The following is an 18532-nucleotide window of genomic DNA, read 5'->3' on the forward strand; positions in this document are numbered from 1 at the left end:
ATTCATTAATTCATCATTTCTTCATTTGTTACGTATTCTCTCAATACCTCCTAAGTGTCAGGCTATGAGCTTAGTGCTAAGATAGCAAAGATGAATAATTAAAATTAAGCTTACAGTTTAGTGGAGAATAAATATAGATAATTATAGCTTGTGTGATAATGCTAGAATGAAGGTATCAAGACATTGCAGAGGATGTAGAGAACAGAGTCTCTAACTTTCACTTTGTTGTACCTAGTTTGTGTTAGGAACGTAGAATGGTCAGAATGTGCTCCCTCCCTTCTCCAGGCCTCAGAGTTGACTGGCAAAATGCCTATTCTAGAAGAGACTTGAATCAAAACCCTAAGCTCGTGAATGATAATAACTGTTGGCAGGTCCAATGAGTAGGAGATATAAGAAGACAGATCTATATTCCATTTAGCCCAAAATGTTCTAAGCCTCAGGGTTCACAAAGAGAGTTCAACAAAAAGCTGAGACTTATGGTGGCTAACTTGCTGTCTCTTGAACCAGTGTCTCTTGATCTGCTGTGTACATGACATTGCTCTTTACTGAAGTGAAGACCATTGGATGGGAAAGAGTTGTGGGAGAAGAACATTAAGTTTTTATTTTGAAAGTACTTAGTTTGAGATGGCTGCAGGATATCCAAGTGAGGATGTTAAGGAGGCAGTTGTATATATGTGACAGGAAGTCAGAAGAAAATATACTTTGGGATATAATTTGGGAGCTGTTATTCTGGAGGAGATTATTGGAAACCCAGGACTTTGATGACAGCATCATAACCGTTGATATATGGGTAGTCAATGAGTTTTGTAGGTGACTCCTGAGCACTTGAGGAGAATGGAATCACCAGAACTCCAGCTGAGATGGCTATTCAAGGGATCCTGCAGGTCATTTTATGTAATTATGAGTCATTGGCTTATAGGCATTGGCTCTTGACTCAAAAAGGACCATTTGGTCACCAACTCAACTCCTGCTCAACGTAAAAGCCTGCCCCATAGCATCTCAGTCTTAGACTGAATAACGGTTGTAGGAGATCTTGTAACCACTGCTGGACAATATAGTTTAGTACAAAGAAAGTAGCTTTCTGTTTTCAGATTACCCTACATTTAGTCCCTGGGTTTGCCAGTTAAATCATTCTCCCATCCAGTCCTCACTGCTGTCTTTTATCCATCAGACTCTCCCGGAAGACTTTGTTCAATGTAGAGCTATTCAAATATCAGGGCTGGTCTCGTCATCTAGTGTTTTCATCAACTGAAAACGAGGTGAATCTAGGGTTATTTGATTTTCCTGAACTTGTGTGAACTTTTGGTGACCACATTTCCTCTTTTTTTGGTCATTACAAAACATCTACTAGACTTCTTTCATCAAACTGTCCAGTTTTGTGTGAGTTCTTAGCGACAACAATGCCCTTTGTAAAAATACTGGGCTTTTCCACATTGGAGAGCTATTGTTAGTCAGTTTGTATGGAACTGAGTTGCCACTCACTTGAAATTCTCATTTCCCAGGAGGGGAGGCCCAGACCCCAGAATTTAGGGACATGAGCAGGGTGCACAGAGAGTTTGTAGCAGGTCTGGAACTGCCATCTCGTGCCCTCTGTCTCATCTCGAGCACACTCTGTCCATCTGCTGGCCAAACCCACTCCTGTTTCTAAGGAAAGAGGCTGCGAGTTATGTGAACTGGAACTTTTTGCAAGTCAATCTGGTATTACAACACCACCGCCCTCTGATGAGTTAAGTGCAAATGAATCAGAACCAGATGGGCAAATTTTCCTGAAAACAACATGTTTAAAAAGTGGAGGAGAAGGAGAGAAGTTTTTATGGCGAAACTCTCAAAGATCTGTGGCCACATCTGATAAACAGCACTTTGCGCAGCTTTCAGCAGCTCCCGTCATTTACCACCTGGAGAAGAGGGTACGTCAGAGCTCCGGGGGAGGCAGGGCAGCCAGGGGTAAGCATCGGACCCACAGTCCTGTAACTAGCGCGGCTGTCTTCAGCCCTCATTTTCTCAGAGGTCATTGTTGGCAGGCAAGTGAGGTTTGGATGAATAAAGCAATTGTAAAGAATCAGTTTTGGAGAAAAATCCAGGATTAGACTTTTAACGTGCATCTCTCTTGGACTGTTATGAGAGTCACATTTTCAGATTCAACCAAAATCTCTTGAGCACCTCCTAAGCGCAAGGCTTCGTCCTAGGCGCTCGCATGGTTCTTTTCTCACTTTGTCGGTCCAGCAAAGTTGGGAGGTGGCAGGATCATGAGCAGATGAGTGATCTCAGGCTCAGAGGAATGAAGTGACTTGTTCAAGGTCACATAGGTAGATGGAAATAGAGCTGTGCTGTCCAACCTAGTAGCCACTAGCCACATGTGGCTGTTTAAATTTAAATTAGCTAATTCTAAACAAAATTAAAAACTGAGTTGCTCAGTTGCGCTAGCCACATTTCAAGTGCTCTGCTGCCACACGTGGCTAGTGCCTGCCATATCAGACAGCACAGATACAGCCCATTTCCATCACTATAGAAGGTACTATTGTACAACGCTGCTATAGAGCCTGGCTTGCAACTACTATCTTTATGACAAAGTTCTGTTCTCCTGTCACTGTTCCTACCTGAGTTGTCTCACACAATACAAGCTCCTGAAATGGAAGACAATTCCTCCTAAGCACAGCTAGAAGCTTCCTCCTCCTCATCCTGGGTAGCGCACATACTGAGACTCAGGCTCCTTCTTTATGAAGCCTGCTCTGTCCTTTATGTGACTCCTGTGGAACAGCTACGGACCAGGGGTCCAGACGAGAAGGGAGAAGAATATGGGTTGGGTGTACTGTGCCCCCACTGGGCTCGCCTCTATTTCAGGGGCATCCTAGGACAGTGGCAGAGGTTGTTGCCAGGGGCAGTGTTAACACTCGGCAGAAGGAGTAAAAGGCAATCAGCATGGTGGAGAGGAAGATGGTACAAATTTGGTCAGAAAAATTGGGGTCTGAATTCCATAGCCATGTGGACTTGGGCAAGTTGTGAAGACGGAGGGTGCCATCCCCCTCCCAGGCATGTGAGGATGTAAATGCCTTAACAGCTGTAAGACACTTAGCCGTGTGTCTGTACATACGTGCGTAGGAGGTGTTCCCAAAACTCGGGGCCCCTTTGCTCTTCTTCCCAAACAAACCGCTTTCCTGATGGGAGTTACCACCGGTTCCATAGTTTTCAAAAGGGAACGCTCTTTGATTTCAATGCTTTTCTCCCATTTTCAAAACTAGTTACCAGGAAAACTGCTGATATTTTCCTTTACAATCTGCACGAATTACAGCAACTTTCCACGAGTGATATCTTTCTTTTTCTTTTTTCTTTTTTTTTTTAGCATTATCCAATCTTGTAAAAACAACCATCTCTATTTTAATGCTCCCATTAGGATAGGTTTGAGGTTGGGTAATCAGAGAATGACATCAGATTTACTTAGGCAAAATCAGTGAGTTTTAATCCTGGAGCATCTCCCTGTGCTATTATTTGTTGGTTTATATATCATTATCACATTTCACCCTACAAAGTATTTGCAGCAGCTTACTCAGTATGACCATACTAAAATAGTCAAGCAGAAATTTAAAATATTTACTATTCAGAAGCTGGGAAAATATAAATTAGAATAGAAGGTTAAGGCTTCAGAGAATAATATTACCTAGAATTGCAGATCAGATACCACACAGATTATGCAATTTCACCTTTGTGAAATTGTATAATTCACATAATTAACCAGTAGTAATTAGTCAATAATATGTTTATCTCCTGTATTTGACTAACACTTTATAGAATGATTCAGAGTATCTGCCACATGAGAGAGATTTTGTGAATGTTTCTTGTATGACGTGAGGAAAATGAACCTTCAAGAGGCGAATCGTTTGTGAAGGTCACCCAGCTACTTAGTCGCAAAGCCAGGATTCAGGCCCTATGCCTCCTGACTCAAATTCATTGGCCTTTAGAGTGATGACAACTCATGTTTATTCAACACTAAAAATATAAAAGGCTCTTCTATTTCCAGAATACTTGCATTGAGCCTCCCAACACCCCTGGGAGGTGGGCATCATGACCCCACATTACAGGTGAGAAGTGACTCCCACAACATGACAGAGCTCGTATGGAACACAATAAGTATTTGAGTTCTGGTGTTTTCACTTCAAGTCCAGAGGGTTTTCCACCACAGCCCAGGTCTTTCTCTTTCATACTCTTCCCAAAGGAGCAAAAGTCAAAATAAAAACAGAAATGTGATATTCCCAAATCAGGGCATTACACATCTTTGAGTGATCTAGGTGGTGATAGTTCCATCTCCCCATGATGGAAAAAGAAACCCAAGGGAAGTCCCCTCTAGTCAGTGACTCTTGCAGACCGTTGGTGCAAATGCTCTGATAGTTGCTTTAATTAAAGGGCATTTGGGTTCTAAGTGTCCCGTCAAGGCTGATTCTAGGCTAAGCCTGTGTGTCTTGGTGTACAGGGCGTGTGGAAAGGATTTAAGAGATGCTCATGGCATGGCACCACGGTTGCTCAGTGACTCCACCAAATCAGCTGTTTGCAATTGTTTCCTTTCTTCGAGACATTGCTGGGAAGGGATGTGCTGATGTGCTGTGTGTGTACACGCATGTGCATGTTGCGTGTGTGTCTCTGCGTGTATCACGGTGATTTTTTCCAAAGTGTGTTGCATGTTTTATGATCTTCACAGATGTAATACTTCCCCATGATGAGAAGGGTTGGGGGGAGAGGCTATTGTTTGGGAGAGGGGAAGAAAGAGGTGAAATTGATGGGAGGCAGGAAACAGAATTGTGTAGGTTCAGTTGGCCCCATTTTATAGCAGTTAGCCCTGTTTTCACAGGGTAGCAATGACTAGGCTCATAAAGGTAAACCATTTTTCACTATTATTGGGCCAGGAGATGAAAGTTTCATTGTTATTCTAGCTTGGAGCTCATGTGGCCACTCCAAATATTAACTCCTTTTTGCCTTCGGGATTCAGAATTTCAGCGGAACCATTTGAACATGGGCTGGGTTTATAATAATGCTCACAAATGTTTGTAAAGAGATCCAGTTTACAAAGCATTGGTCCATGTAATTCCGTCTGCTGTTTGATCTTCAGAATAATCTCAAAAATTACCCAATGCGGATTATTATTCCCATTTTCCTAAGGAGAAAACCGAGGCCCAGAGAAGTTCAGTGACTTCCTAGAAACACGGCAATGCCAGGCCTAGAAAGGAAGAGAAAGGCACCAATATTTGCTGATTATCAACTCTGTGCTACCGCTGTGCTTAAAAGAGAATCCGAAATCTCAGAGAAGGGTCAAAATTGCCCTAAAGTTGTTCAGTTCAGTCTCTGCCAACAACTGGGGGAGTTGGAATCAGAAAATCAGCCTGCCTCCCTTTGAAACTAGTGCTCCTTTCTAACACACCACCAACTTTCTGTGTATAATAGCCTTGGGGCAAGTTTTGAAGGAAAAAAGATCTTGGCATTGATTACCCCAAACCACTGACAAACCAAACATTATGTAAATCAGGACCCACCACGTGAATAATAGCTCACATGTGTAAGGCACTTTCAAAAGCTCTTTGTGCAGATCCTTCTTTAACCCTCACAACAATCTGGTGAGCTAGATAGTCTCATTATTCCCATTTTACAAATGAGGAAGTTGAGGCTCAGAGAGGCGAGTAGCTTATCGAAGGTCATACAGCCGGTGGGTAGCAGAGCTATATTCTAACATAGAATCTAACAGAGCTGGAATTCTAACATACATCTGACTAGAAAAGATTATCCTGTTTTTTTTTTTTAAAGATTTAATTTTTTCCTTTTTCTCCCCAAAGCCCCCCAGTACATAGTTGTGTATTCTTCGTTGTGGGTTCTTCTAGTTGTGGCATGTGGGACGCTGCCTCAGCGTGGTCTGATGAGCAGTGCCATGTCCGCGCCCAGGATTCGAACTAACGAAACACTGGGCCGCCTGCAGCGGAGCACGCGAACTTAACCACTCGGCCACGGGGCCAGCCCAAGATTATCCTGTTTTAACCCTTGTTCCCCACAAGCGAATTCCTGTTTAATTTGGGGGCATTTCTATGATCACGTTTCTTAAATTAAACCTACTTTACCCCATCGTCATTACCAACAACATGAAGTTCAAACTGCTCAGCCTAAAGTTCAAGATCCTCAGGTTTTCCAAATTCACCTCCCGCCACCTCTCAATACACTGCGTGCCCCAGCCGCCTTCCAGCGGATGCTTTTCCCCCATCACAACCCCATTGCTCTCCAATCCTTCAGCTGTGTCTAGAATAGCATTTTCTTCCTGCTCCCCTTTAAGAAACTTTGTCCTCTTTCAAAGGACCGCCTCAAATGCTGTCAATTCCTAGTGGCCTTCCAGAAACCCCAACTGAGTAATAGGCCCCCACAGTGCTCTCTTATAGCCCAGATCATAATACTTACCTTGTTTTCCTCACCCTCCCTGGACCCACTTTGAGTCCCCAGGTAGGGTCTGATTCATTGCTTCATCCTCAGCACTGACCACAGCGACTGACACGTGCTGGGCACAGCAGATGTGGAACGAGCGTTTTCTTTAGATGTGCAAAAATTGACTTACACATCATAATGCGTAAGTGGCTCCCCATCATTCCTTTTGGTGTAGAAGAATAATTCAGGGCTTTGGAACCAGATAAACCTGGATCCAAATGCCAGCATGTTTACTCATTAAGTGTAACCTTGGGTATTACTGACTTAGGCCTCCTACCCGGCCTCAGTTCTCCTGTGAAAATGGTGATGGTGCTGCCTTTCCTGCAAAGAAAGTAACTGAGGATGGAACAAGATGGAGGACAGAAAGCATTCAGGACAGTGCTCGGTGCACAGAGAGCTCTCAGGAAATGTTCGTTGTTAGGCAGAGCTATTGTTATCGTAGTATATCTCAGTATCTCCCAGCAATATGATTAGATTCTCCTTGGATTTGCATGTGCAATTCTGTAGCTTTAGAATTTAACTCCTTATCTTGACAACACTCCACTCTTCTGTTGGACTTCTGCCGTCTCCCACGTTTCTTCTCTTTCCCGTTGCTGGTAGTATCTATTTAGAGTTGTAGCTTTGCAGACTGTTTCTTAGAATGCTCCTATGCCTTACGGGGCAGCGTATAGAGAAAGAACATTAGGCAGAAGAGAGTAGGGCAGGAAGGGAACAGGGCTGGAATCTATTTCTTAGGAAAGCCGCTCACCCTATCTAGGACTTCTTTCTCTCCTCTGCCGATTGAGGAGTGTTTGGCAAGATAGGGTGTAAAATCCCTTAGTGCGTAAATATACCACATGTATAAATGTTTTACCTTCCACTCCCGAGATATCAGATGCTCTTAGACAGACGGATGAAATGCATGCAAGTGCATCTCCCCCTGCCTTTCTTCCAAAACACACAGACACACCAAAGACCCGGAGGAAATCCACAGTTCTGTTGTTTGAACATATTATTTTCTTTAACCAAGTGGTTGTTTGCAAATGTTTTCTGATTGTAACAGCAGTGAGGCTGCCTCTTCTGGAGGAGATTGAGTTCTTTCTCTTTGAAAGATGCTGTTTACTGAAATAAATTCCACCTCCTTCTTTGTTTGGCTTTTCCTTTGTAAACAATCAAAGCCAACTGGCAGAGCCCGCAAGCTTATTTAGTTCTAGCTTGTTCACTCCAATGTGCCATCTGGCTTTATTTCCTTTCTTTTTAAATTTTTTCTAAGATGAAGTACAGGCTGCGTTGTGAGCCCCAAGTCCTCTGCAAGAAGCAATTCGTTCTCTAAGCATCGACCAAGAGTCCACTTGCCCCAAGCACTGCAGGGAAAATGTGGGAAGGCGGGCTTGATGCTGAGCTCAGAATCACCGCGGGTCGGGGTGGGGTGGGAGGAGCGTCAGAGACCAAATAATGCAGTGTCCTCCAAGTGTTTTCACACAACGCTTGTCCCATGAGTAACTCCTCAGAAAAAGGCCCAGTGGCAGATGAAACTGGAAAAAAAAGGCCTAGTTTATCTTCTAATCTGGATTCACTATGTACCTGAGCATATGCAAGGTTCTGAGACTTGCAATTCAAAAAACTGTGTTTAATTGAATTTCTCAAGTTTATATGACTAGGTGATTTGTGTATGTGTAAGCACGCGTGTGTTGGTAGTATTAATTAATGGCAGAAGTGATTTTGTACCAAGATATTTTGGCCTCAAAGCCCCACTCTCTGGCCATTCCACTGGTGCCTGATAAGAAGTCGGCCATTCACAAAGGACGCCACAGGCAGCATCTGGCTCACTGCCAGAGCTTGGTTTGGCCGTTGTAGTATCGGCCCATTTTTGAATTATTTCCCAACATTTAGAAGTTGGGAGTTTTCTTATAAAAAGCCAAGATTCTTACTTCTGTTGAAAAATTGGAAGATCTGGCAATATTAGGCCACAGTTTGTCATGGCGACAGCAGGAGTGCAGCTGTTACCTTGGACGAGGCAGCGGCTCTCCAGTTGATCACATTCCTGCCCAGATTGACTCACTTACTGGTGTCGCAGGCGTGGCCCTTGCTGGTATTTGAACTGGCCGCCCCTGGTTCAGAGCACGCCCTAATGAGGCCACCTTTGCTCCTTGCACTCGCCTGCTTTCACTTCCAAGGGCTCATTGCTGTCTTTGATTTGGCCATATTTGCCAGGCAAAACCCAAGGCACTTGGCTTGGGTGAACCACTGCATAGTAACAAAAAGGACAATTTTTATTGACTGTTTATTCTGCGTCAACCTCTGTTTTTAGCGTTTAGCAGAGATACCCTTATTTAATCTTCATAACAATCTTACAAAGCACGAATTATTATGCCCCTCATTTTTGAAATGAGGAAATTGGAGCACAGAATGATCAGTAGAACTGCCCAAAATGATACGGTTAATAAGTAGAAGAATTAGGATTTGAATACAGAGAAGATGCTCTTAACCACTGCGCTACATTTCATAAAACATTGTTTTATATAAGTGATGTAATAACTTAGGCTTTTTAAAGCTTTTTATTTTGAACTAATTTTAAACTTACAGAGAAGTTGAAAAAAAATACAAAGAATACCCTTAAATCCTTCACCCTGTTCCCCCTAATGTTAACATCTTAAATAATCACAGTTCAATGATGGAGTACAGGAAATGAACACTACTAGCTAAACTGCAGATCTTTTTCTAGTTTTACCGGTTTTAACGCGAATGTTTTTCCCTGTCTGTTCCAAGACCCTATCCGTGAACTCACTTTGCATCTCCTCGTTAATTCTCCTTTGTCTTATATAACAGTTCTGTAGTCTTTCCTTGGCTTTCAGGATCCTGACACTTTTGAGGACTACTGGTTATCTATTTTGTAAAATGTCATTCAATTTGGATATGTCTGATTTTTCATGATTGGAATGAGATATGCATTATTTTTGCAAGAATACCAAGAAAATGATGCATCCTTCTCGGTGTAGCATATCAAGGAGTTTAGGTGTAGATTTTCTTGTTGCTGGGATTGCTCCTTCATTACTGGGCTAAGTTGACATATGCTGGGTTTCTCTACTGTGAAGTTACTACTTTTTTTCCTTTGCACTTGATAAGTTTTTGGGGGGTGGGTAATTTGAAATTATGCAAATCCTATTTCTCCTCAAACTTTTGTCCACTAATTTTTAGCATCTTTTAGTTGATCTTATCTGCAACAATGTGCTTCTTTTGCTTTTAGTAAAAGAATTACAAAATAAATCGAAAATACTGGAAGATTACAGCAAGAATCAAGATTTTAATGCAAAATGTTTGAAGCTACTTTTTACTTAGTAATCAATGTTGCCTTTTGATTTTATAATGGAGTTGGTATCCTAACTTCATATGAGTGAATTTCGTGACTTTGAGCAAGCGCTGTTCAGAATCTCGGTTTCCTTGTTAATAGGGACAACAATTGCAATTTCAAAGTGTTGCTGCGTGGATGGAAAGTCGTGAAGAGTAGATGCTCCAGTCAGACTGGCTGAACTAGAAGTCTGAAGCTGTCACTCACGAACTGCGTGGCTTTTGTTAGGTTATGTAACCTGGCTATGCCTCATAAAGCCAACATGAGGATTCCTGAAACAGTAGATGTCAAATGCTTGCTTAGCACAGTGCCTGGCACAGAGTGAGTGATCAACACATATTTGTTAATCTGAACTTGATATGTTTAACAATTAACCTTAGAAGTAACACGTGTTAAGAATCGTGCAGAGTCTGAGATTTTGCTCTGCTTGCAAGCTAATACAGGTTATTCTGCCACGGCTTCTTGGATGCTGACAGAAGTCCCGAGACTCCTGGATCAGAGACAAAGGACTTGATTACTCACAATACAGCAAGCAGCCTGAACTTTTTGTTCTTATTTGCTCCCTTTGACTTCCAAATCCCTTGGGGGCAATGTGGTGTGACCCAGGAGGATGCTGCACACAGGAGGGGGTTGCTGCACAGCTGAGGAATCCTAAACTCAGGAAACCTTTCTCTTTTATACTGGACAGCAAGCAAATGCGCTCCCTGCTCCAGAGGGAGACATTCTCCCTATTTTTCCAGGTTATTTACTACATAAATATCATTGATAAGTTAGTCCAGAACAAAAGATGTCAGTGCCTCTGCTCAGAAGTGCACAAACGGGAGAGATTCATGGAGAATTGTCTCTCCAAAACACTGGGTGATATTTGATACTTACCTTGAAAAAGAGCAAATTGGACTAGAGGGATTTTTACCAGATTCTAGAAATTGACAGAAATGAGTCTACTTAGTTAATTTCATAAAAATCCCTGGTTTCTTAAGTCTCCTTATTTCTTTTGCCACTGTATTTCAGCTTCTGTAGAACTTGCCAGTATATAAATCCTACATTAATGCTTTTTTCCTTCTAACTCGGCAACATGAGATTCCAACCACTGATTCTGGACTGGTCCTGAATGGTGTCTCAGAGCAACCAGTTTCTGAGTCAGTGTTCTTTCTTGTCCACGTGGAGAACGATCTTCTCTCTACATGTGGGATGGCGGGTGGCGATGAGCTTTCGTTGCAGTAAGGGTGGAGGGGCCCTGTGGAAGCACACGGGGCCATCTGCTGTGCTCAGGCTCCCCCCTTGTCTCTTTCTGTTTTTCACAGTGGAAGCTCGTTAAATGTCACATCTGTTTCTAATCACTTCCTTTAGTCTTTCACTGTATGATCAACTCAGCAACCTGACTCGTAAAGGGATCCAGACTGTTTTGTAAGAAAACCAGCATACGTTAAAGAAAATTACCTGTTTACTATTCCAATTGCAAAACAAACAAACAAACATACAAGAAAAGTTTTCTTTGTTGTCTATACTCAAGACAGAAAGAATGAACTTCCCTTTTATGACAAAGGATTTACAGCCCAACTTAATCACAAAGAAAGACATTTAAAGCAATATATTATGCTTTTAAAAAATAAAATATTTCAAAAATTATGAAACACTTCATGCATAGAAAATCATCTAGCTGACACCTATTGTCTATGACAAAGATTAAACAGATATTAACCTTTTGCAATATTTGCTTCAGCCCTCTCTAAATAAAAAGGAAAAAGGAAAGAAACATCATTAACTCCAACTCTCTCCCTTTGTCAAAGGTGTAACTTCTAGTTTGTGTATTTTAAAAATTATCATAAATGATATCATATTAGAAGCATTCTTTCGTTAGGTGCTTTTTATATTCAACATTACATTTTAAGTATTTTTCTCTGATGACATATTTTGATCTAGGCTATTCATTTTAGTGATTTAACATCATGTTAGGAACTGAACTCTGTCATCAGATATTCTGGGTTTAAAGTCTGAGTCAACTATTAACTAAGCACATGAAGTCGGGCAATTTACATAATCTCTTTGAGTCTTGATTTTCTCATACGCAATATGGGAATAATAATACAAACATCATTGAGTTGTTGTAAGATTAATAAGGTAATGCAGTTAGAGCGTGTAGGATGGTGTAACAGTTTGCTAGGGCTCCCGTAACAAAACACCATGGACTGGGCGGTTTAAACAGCAGAAGTTTATTTTCTCACAATTACGGAGACTGCAAGTCCAAGATCAAGGTGCCTGCAGCTTTGGTTTCTTCTAAGGTAAAAGGCTGTCTTCTGGCTGCGTCCTCACATGGTCTCTTCTCTGTGTGCATGCTTCCTTGGTGTCTCTCTGTGTGTCCAAATTTCCTTTTCTTATGAGGACACCAGTCAGATTAGATTAAGGCCCAACCTAATGGCCTCATTTTAACTTACCCACCTTTTAAAAGGCCCTATGTCCAAACACAGTCACATTCTGCAGTTTTAATTTAAGTGCAGGGAAATTTCTAAATCTTTTCAAGCTTCTAAATCTTGTCTAAAGAAATCTTTTCCTACCATAGTTCATCAAGATATTATCCAATCTTTATATGCAGCAAACTGAATCCCCCTGCATTATTTCTCTCCTTCCATTTTGCTTTCACTATTTTTAGCCATTTATTCCTCTGTATGAATTTCATGATCAGCTTGTTAAGTTCTTTAAAAATTCCTATTTGGATTTTGATAGTCGTGAGGTTTATGATTGAATTTATATGTTACTTAGAATGAAAACTGCTATTTTTATATAGAAATTTTTCAACTCATGGACATGGAATTTCTTAATTTATCTGGGCATTCTTATGTGTCCTTCAATAAAGTTTAATAAATTTTTTGCAAGAGGCATTATATACATCTTGCAGTTTATTTCTAGATCTTTATATTTTCCATTGTTATTGGAATAGCATTTTTAAAAATATATATTTTCTAACAGTTTTTGGCTGAAATTTAGGAAGAATAATGTTTTTCATATCTTGACTGAGTATTCAGAACATTTACTGAATAGCGGTTCTGGGAGTTTGCCTGAAGATTCTTCTTGGTTTTCTACGTAGAAAAGCACATCAGTGTGAATACAGATTGGTTTATCTCTTCCTGATTACCCCTGTACACCTTTTGTACTGTCCTGTAGCTTTTCCTAGGACCTCCAGCACAATATCGAGGAGAATGGGATTAGAGCATTTTTTTGTCCAGTTCTTGCTTTTAAAAGGATTGCTTTTAATGATTCACCATTACAAATGAGGTTTGCTTTAGTTTTTGCTTTATAGTTATTCTTAATAATACCCTTCTATTTTATTAAAATTATGAATGGGAGTTAACATATGCTTTTTATATACATGTATTTACTATGTCTTAACCAAAACTCATTCACTGTGCTATATTTTTTATGCTTCTCTAGAACTCATTTTCTAATATTTTGTATATTTAATATTTCTTTGTCTCCCTTCACAATTAAGAATGAGCTGTAATTTGTTTTTTTTTAATAAGTACTTACTTAGATTTTGTATTAAGGTTTGTATTTTAAAAAATGAATTAGGGGTTCTTTTGATCTTTCATTATTCTCTGGAATAGTTTATGAGATATAGCTTATCTGTTTTTTGAAAGTTTACCTGTAAAATAGATCCAGCTTGTTTGTTTAGTTTATTGTAAACAGTTTTTTAAATCTATTGTATTCAATTACTTTAAAAGAAACATTGCTCTTTTTTCTCAGTCAGTTTTTGTCTATTACATTTTTTGAAGAAATTTTCCAATCTGTTTAAGTTTGAAAATGTCTTGACGTAAATTATTGGTAATACTCTGTTATGATTTCAGAATCTGTATTACAGATACTTTTACTTTTATTCCTAATATTGTTTTTTAATGTGTTCTCTCTCTTTTTAAATAAAACTTGCCAGAAGTTTGTCTATTTTTTGTCTTTAAAAAGGAACTTTTGGTTGCGTTTTTAAAATACCTCTTATACAGGACGTACAGTTACATTTTGGTCCCATGATTTAGAGAGCATATATCAAGAATAAATTCTTGGTGTATAGTTAATCTTTCCATAGACTATATTCTAAAGATTGTTCAATGAATTTTCAGGGCTATCTACCTCTGATGTGTTTTTACTCACACTTCTGACACCAAATGTGTATGGGTTTTTTTCACACCAACCAATTTGGATCCAATTCTTCAGATACTAACTGGATGTCCTACAATTCAATTCAGTTCTGACACTAACTCCCCAGAGTTAGTGCCAGCATCCACTTCAGATGTCAGTTACAAGTATTGGGTCCTCAGGTCACTCACACTTCTCTCTGACTTGGCTACAAAGTGGGGGCTTCTCACAGATCCCTCCTTCTCAGGTTTGATAATTTGCTAGAACAGCTCACAGAACTCAGGGAAGTGCTTTACTCACTATTACCAGTTATTATACAAGACACAACTCAGGAAAAGTCAAATGGAAGAGATGCATAGAACAAGGTACAGAGGTGGAGGGGGCGCATGGAGCTTCCTTGCTCTCTCTAGGCATGCCACCCTCCCAGCGCCTCAATATGTTCACCAACCTGGAAGCTCTCTGAACCCTGCCATTTAGGAATCTCTACGGCAGTTTCATTACATAGGTGTTATTGACCATTGGTGATTAACTCAATCTCTAGCCCCTCTCACCTCCCCAGAGGCTGGGGAGTGGGGCCTAAATCTCCAACCCTCCAGGCATGCCTCAGTCTTTCTGGCTGTGAGCCACATCCTGAAGCCATCTAGGGGCCCTTAGCAACCAGTCATCTCCTCAGCAGAAAGCCAGGCTTGGCTGAAAGAGGCTTATCATGAATAACAGAAGATGCCCCTCTCATCCCTATCACTCAGGAAATTCCAAGGGTCCCAGAAGGGAAGTCCTTGTGCCAGGAACCAGGACAAAGATCAAACATACATTTCTCATTATATCACAATATCACACTACCATATGTTAAAAATTGGGTCATGTGCAGGGTCTTTTGGGAATTTGTAGCTCTTACCCTGATTGCTGATCATCTACTGGAATGATAGCCATGTATATTAATAATGGCAATATTACGTGAAAAATTCTGAAACTGAATTCTCGAGTCCCTCTTCTTCTAAAGCTCTACATGGCTGTGAAGGGCATTGCCATTTGTTCTACTGTGCAGGCCAAAATACTTGACGTCATCTTTGAGTCTCCTCTTGAACTCTCTCTTTCACACTTTGCATTCATCCATCAACAAATCCTATTATGTTCTAGCTTCAGAATATATTCCAAACCCGACCACTTCCTGCCACTCTACTACTACCACTCCCAAGCAACCATCATCTCTCCCCCGAACCATTGAAACCGTCTGGTAATCGGTCTTCCTGATTCCATACTTGCCATTAAAGTTTATTCTCGGTAGACCAGCAGAGGGATTCTTTTAAAAGAGAAGTCAGATCACTCATTCCTTGATTAAACCTCTCCAGTGGCTTCCCTAAATATGTAGAATAAACTCCAAATCCTTACCATGCTCTACGAGGCCCATCTCAGTCTGTCCCTTGGCCTCTTCTCTGCATTTACATGCCCTCCCTTTTCCCCTTGGTCACTCCTTTCCAGCCACACTCACCTACTTATTGTTTCTTGAATACATCGAGCATGTTCCCTTATGAACGTGGCACTTGGGGTTCTCTTTCTTTGGAATAATCACTCCCGCTACACTCAGTGTTCCTCCCTCAGGTTATTCAGACCTCCAAGTGTTGTCTAATCAAGAGGTCTTCCTTGACCTCCGTAGTGAGGTCATCCTGCCCCCATTATGCCCTCATACTGATTTATTTTCTTCATAGCATTTATCTGCCATTAGATTGATTATTTGTTTCTTTGTTTATTTTCTCTGTCGTGGGAATGTAAATGCCATAAGGGTAGGTCTTTGTCTGTTTTGTTGATGTGGCTTTTGCATGCCCCATAATTTCCTAGTTTAATCACTATGCTTCTTTCCTAGGTAACAATTTTATATCTTTCCTTCTCTTCTCAAACCTCCAATATACCTCTCCCATCTCCCCCCTTCTTTTTTTTGTGACCTTGCTTCCAACTTCATTGAGAAAGTAGAACTTCTACATACTCTCACCACGGCATCTCCCAACAGACCATACTCTGCTCTTCTCCCTTTAATAGTGATGGACACTAAGGATTTTATCAAAGGCCAGCCCTTCTCCTTGTGCACCGGGTCCATCCCCTTTTATCTGCTCAATGACTTGCCTCTAGCAATTGTATTCTCTTCTGAATCATTAATATATCTGACTCTCTCTCTCCATTGGATCTTTCTCATCTGGCTATAAACATGGTATTAGATGTTTCATCTTCAAAAATAAACCTCCCTTCACCCCACATCCCCCTCCAGCTATCTCCTCATTTCTCTGTTCTCTCTATAGCAAAACAATATACTCACTCGTAGCTTTTTCTCTTTTGGAAAAGCAATTTGAAAAGGAAACCAAGGTATTCAGCTTTAGTGGATCTTGGGTGAAGTTAGGAAATTACATTATATGTTTTTAAGACTCCCTTGGTGAGTGTGTTCAGGACTGAGAACTATTAATTTAAGTTTTTGTGCTAGGAACTATTACCAACTGAAGATGACTATAAATGAAAATGAAATTCTCCAATTTTACTGGAAGTCAATAGAACAAAGCATTTGATTTATAAGACATACTTAATTTACCAGAAACATGGCCATGATGGAAAAGCTGGTGTACTTCTCTATTATTTCCCTGTTTATTTGACTGTCATGGAAATCTGGGATGAGTAACAGGAAACCTTAACATCAACTTTGTCTCTATAGGCTAATTCTTGCATTTGCCAGCCTTAGTGACGTGGGAAGCAGGCAGTAAAAGAGGTGGGAGGAAAATATAGAAAGGGTAGGGAAATCATGATTTTTCTACTCACTAACATTGCTTTCCAGACTTAGATGAATAAGATTTCTGCATATTCTTGTAAAATTTTCACTGTATTTAATGCCTTGCCTTTCATGTGGTAGTTGTTCAATGTTTATGTGTTGAATAAATAAAAATAGGAAGCTGACCATGTCCACAGACTTCTCCATGTTTATCATTCCAGAAGCTCTCAAGAAGTTCATGACATCTCATGAAAGATGGCAAAAAGCAGGATTTTACGCTCTAGTTCCTTAGTATATTCATCATTCATTCCCTCTCTTAAAAAATAGTTATTTAGTGCCTTTCACATACCAGGCACTGGGATTGTTTCTGTGGATGCAGATTTGGTGTCTACCCATAGAGATTTTAATCTAGTATGATCGTAATCCAGACAAATACTCTGATGTCACTGGTCTCTGGCTGTGTGGTTTTATGAAGGTCATTTCCCTAGTCTGTGCCTCAGTGTTTCCATGAGAAAAAAGTATACATTTCCATGGATGGCTCTGAGGATTAAATGAGGAATCATCTAAAAATATTGTTTACAAACTCTGAAGGATAGCATAAGAATTACTTATTACTGTAGTAGTTTACACCCCATATTTTTAAAAAGGTAAATTGGTAAAAGAGCAAATGTAAAGGGTGAAGTTGAATTGTTTTGCAGTCAAATGGGGTTTGAAAACTGCCAGTTGTCACTCTTCCCCTATCAGAGGGACTATGTCAGCGGGAGCTTTTCAGGTTTGCTGTCATTAAAAATAATTGTTGTGAATGAGAGGCCTGCTTCCTACTTCCACCACCAAGTGCAAGGTCTGTCACCTGCCACGGATCAAGGTGGCCTTGCTGGGCTCACAGTGCTGCTGGGCAGCGCGCTGTGTGTGGCGCTCTTCAAACCTCAGGCACTCTGCTGGATGTGGATGGTCCCTGAACCAAATAAGCTGGCAGTCAAACATTGTCTGTCATCACCAGATTTCTGTGGGTCAGGCCTCTTCTCTGGTGTCCAGCTCTCAGGGGCAAGCCTCTTACTGAAATTCCCTCAGAAAAACAGAAATGTTGTGAACTGCTACCTGCTGCCATGGGACAATGCTGTTTTACAGTCTCGTGTTGCCTTCATAGAGGCTGATAACTTCAGAAATTAAACTGTCTTAGTGATTATCCAGGACTCTGATTCCCAAAGGCTGGACCTCAGCTCAGGGTTGGTCACAATGGCATTTATATCAGTCTCGTCAGCTGAATATATTCATGTGAAAGAATTATCCTTCATCCTGTTCTTTTAGGAAACGACGGGTTGATAGTGATAAAAGTATCACACACATACACACACAAATATAATCTCTGAAATCACAGATTCTGAGAACCAGTTCTGCAGATGGGGAAAATGAAACTCTGAGAAGTGATATGATTTCCCTAAAGTGACACAATCTATTACTTAAAGTACAGAAATCAACCTCAGGTCTACCTATTAATAGCTTAGTGCCAAGTGAGGAAATAGAATTACATATAATGAGAAAAGTAATTTTTGCATATGAAAGAATTCCCAGCTTCCAGAAATGCTTCACTGATTCAAAGCCAATGTGCTTTGTCATTGTCTTGTAGTTTGGCTGAAGGAAAGTTTATACTATTGGTGCCCATTCATTTGCCACTCATTCTCCCTCTTTTTTTAAAAAAAACGTATTGCTGGGAAGTAACCTACAGCGTATCGGGAAGGCAATTTTGGAAAAGGTTGGTGCTTGTGATATGTTAGGACCTGGACCCCATTTGGCTTCGTGACTGGCAATGCTACTTAATGTCTTGAGCCGACCTCGTGACCTGTAAAGCCCTCCACCTACTAAGCTTCATGCACGGATAA

At 40.6% G+C, this 18532-nt stretch overlaps 1 long non-coding RNA gene across 2 annotated transcripts in view; it reads left to right on the forward strand.

The window, feature by feature from the left end:
* Positions 1-1779: 1779 nt before the first annotated feature.
* LOC138920203 (uncharacterized) overlaps positions 1780-18532 on the forward strand; it is a 118311-nt gene continuing 101558 nt past the window's right edge. For both annotated transcript variants that reach the window (XR_011430979.1, XR_011430980.1), the window contains exon 1: positions 1780-1944. This is a non-coding gene — a long non-coding RNA (uncharacterized lncRNA). The remainder of the gene's footprint in view (positions 1945-18532) is intronic.

Source organism: Equus caballus, chromosome 2 (genome assembly GCF_041296265.1).
Source record: "Equus caballus isolate H_3958 breed thoroughbred chromosome 2, TB-T2T, whole genome shotgun sequence".
Lineage (NCBI taxonomy): Eukaryota > Metazoa > Chordata > Mammalia > Perissodactyla > Equidae > Equus > Equus caballus.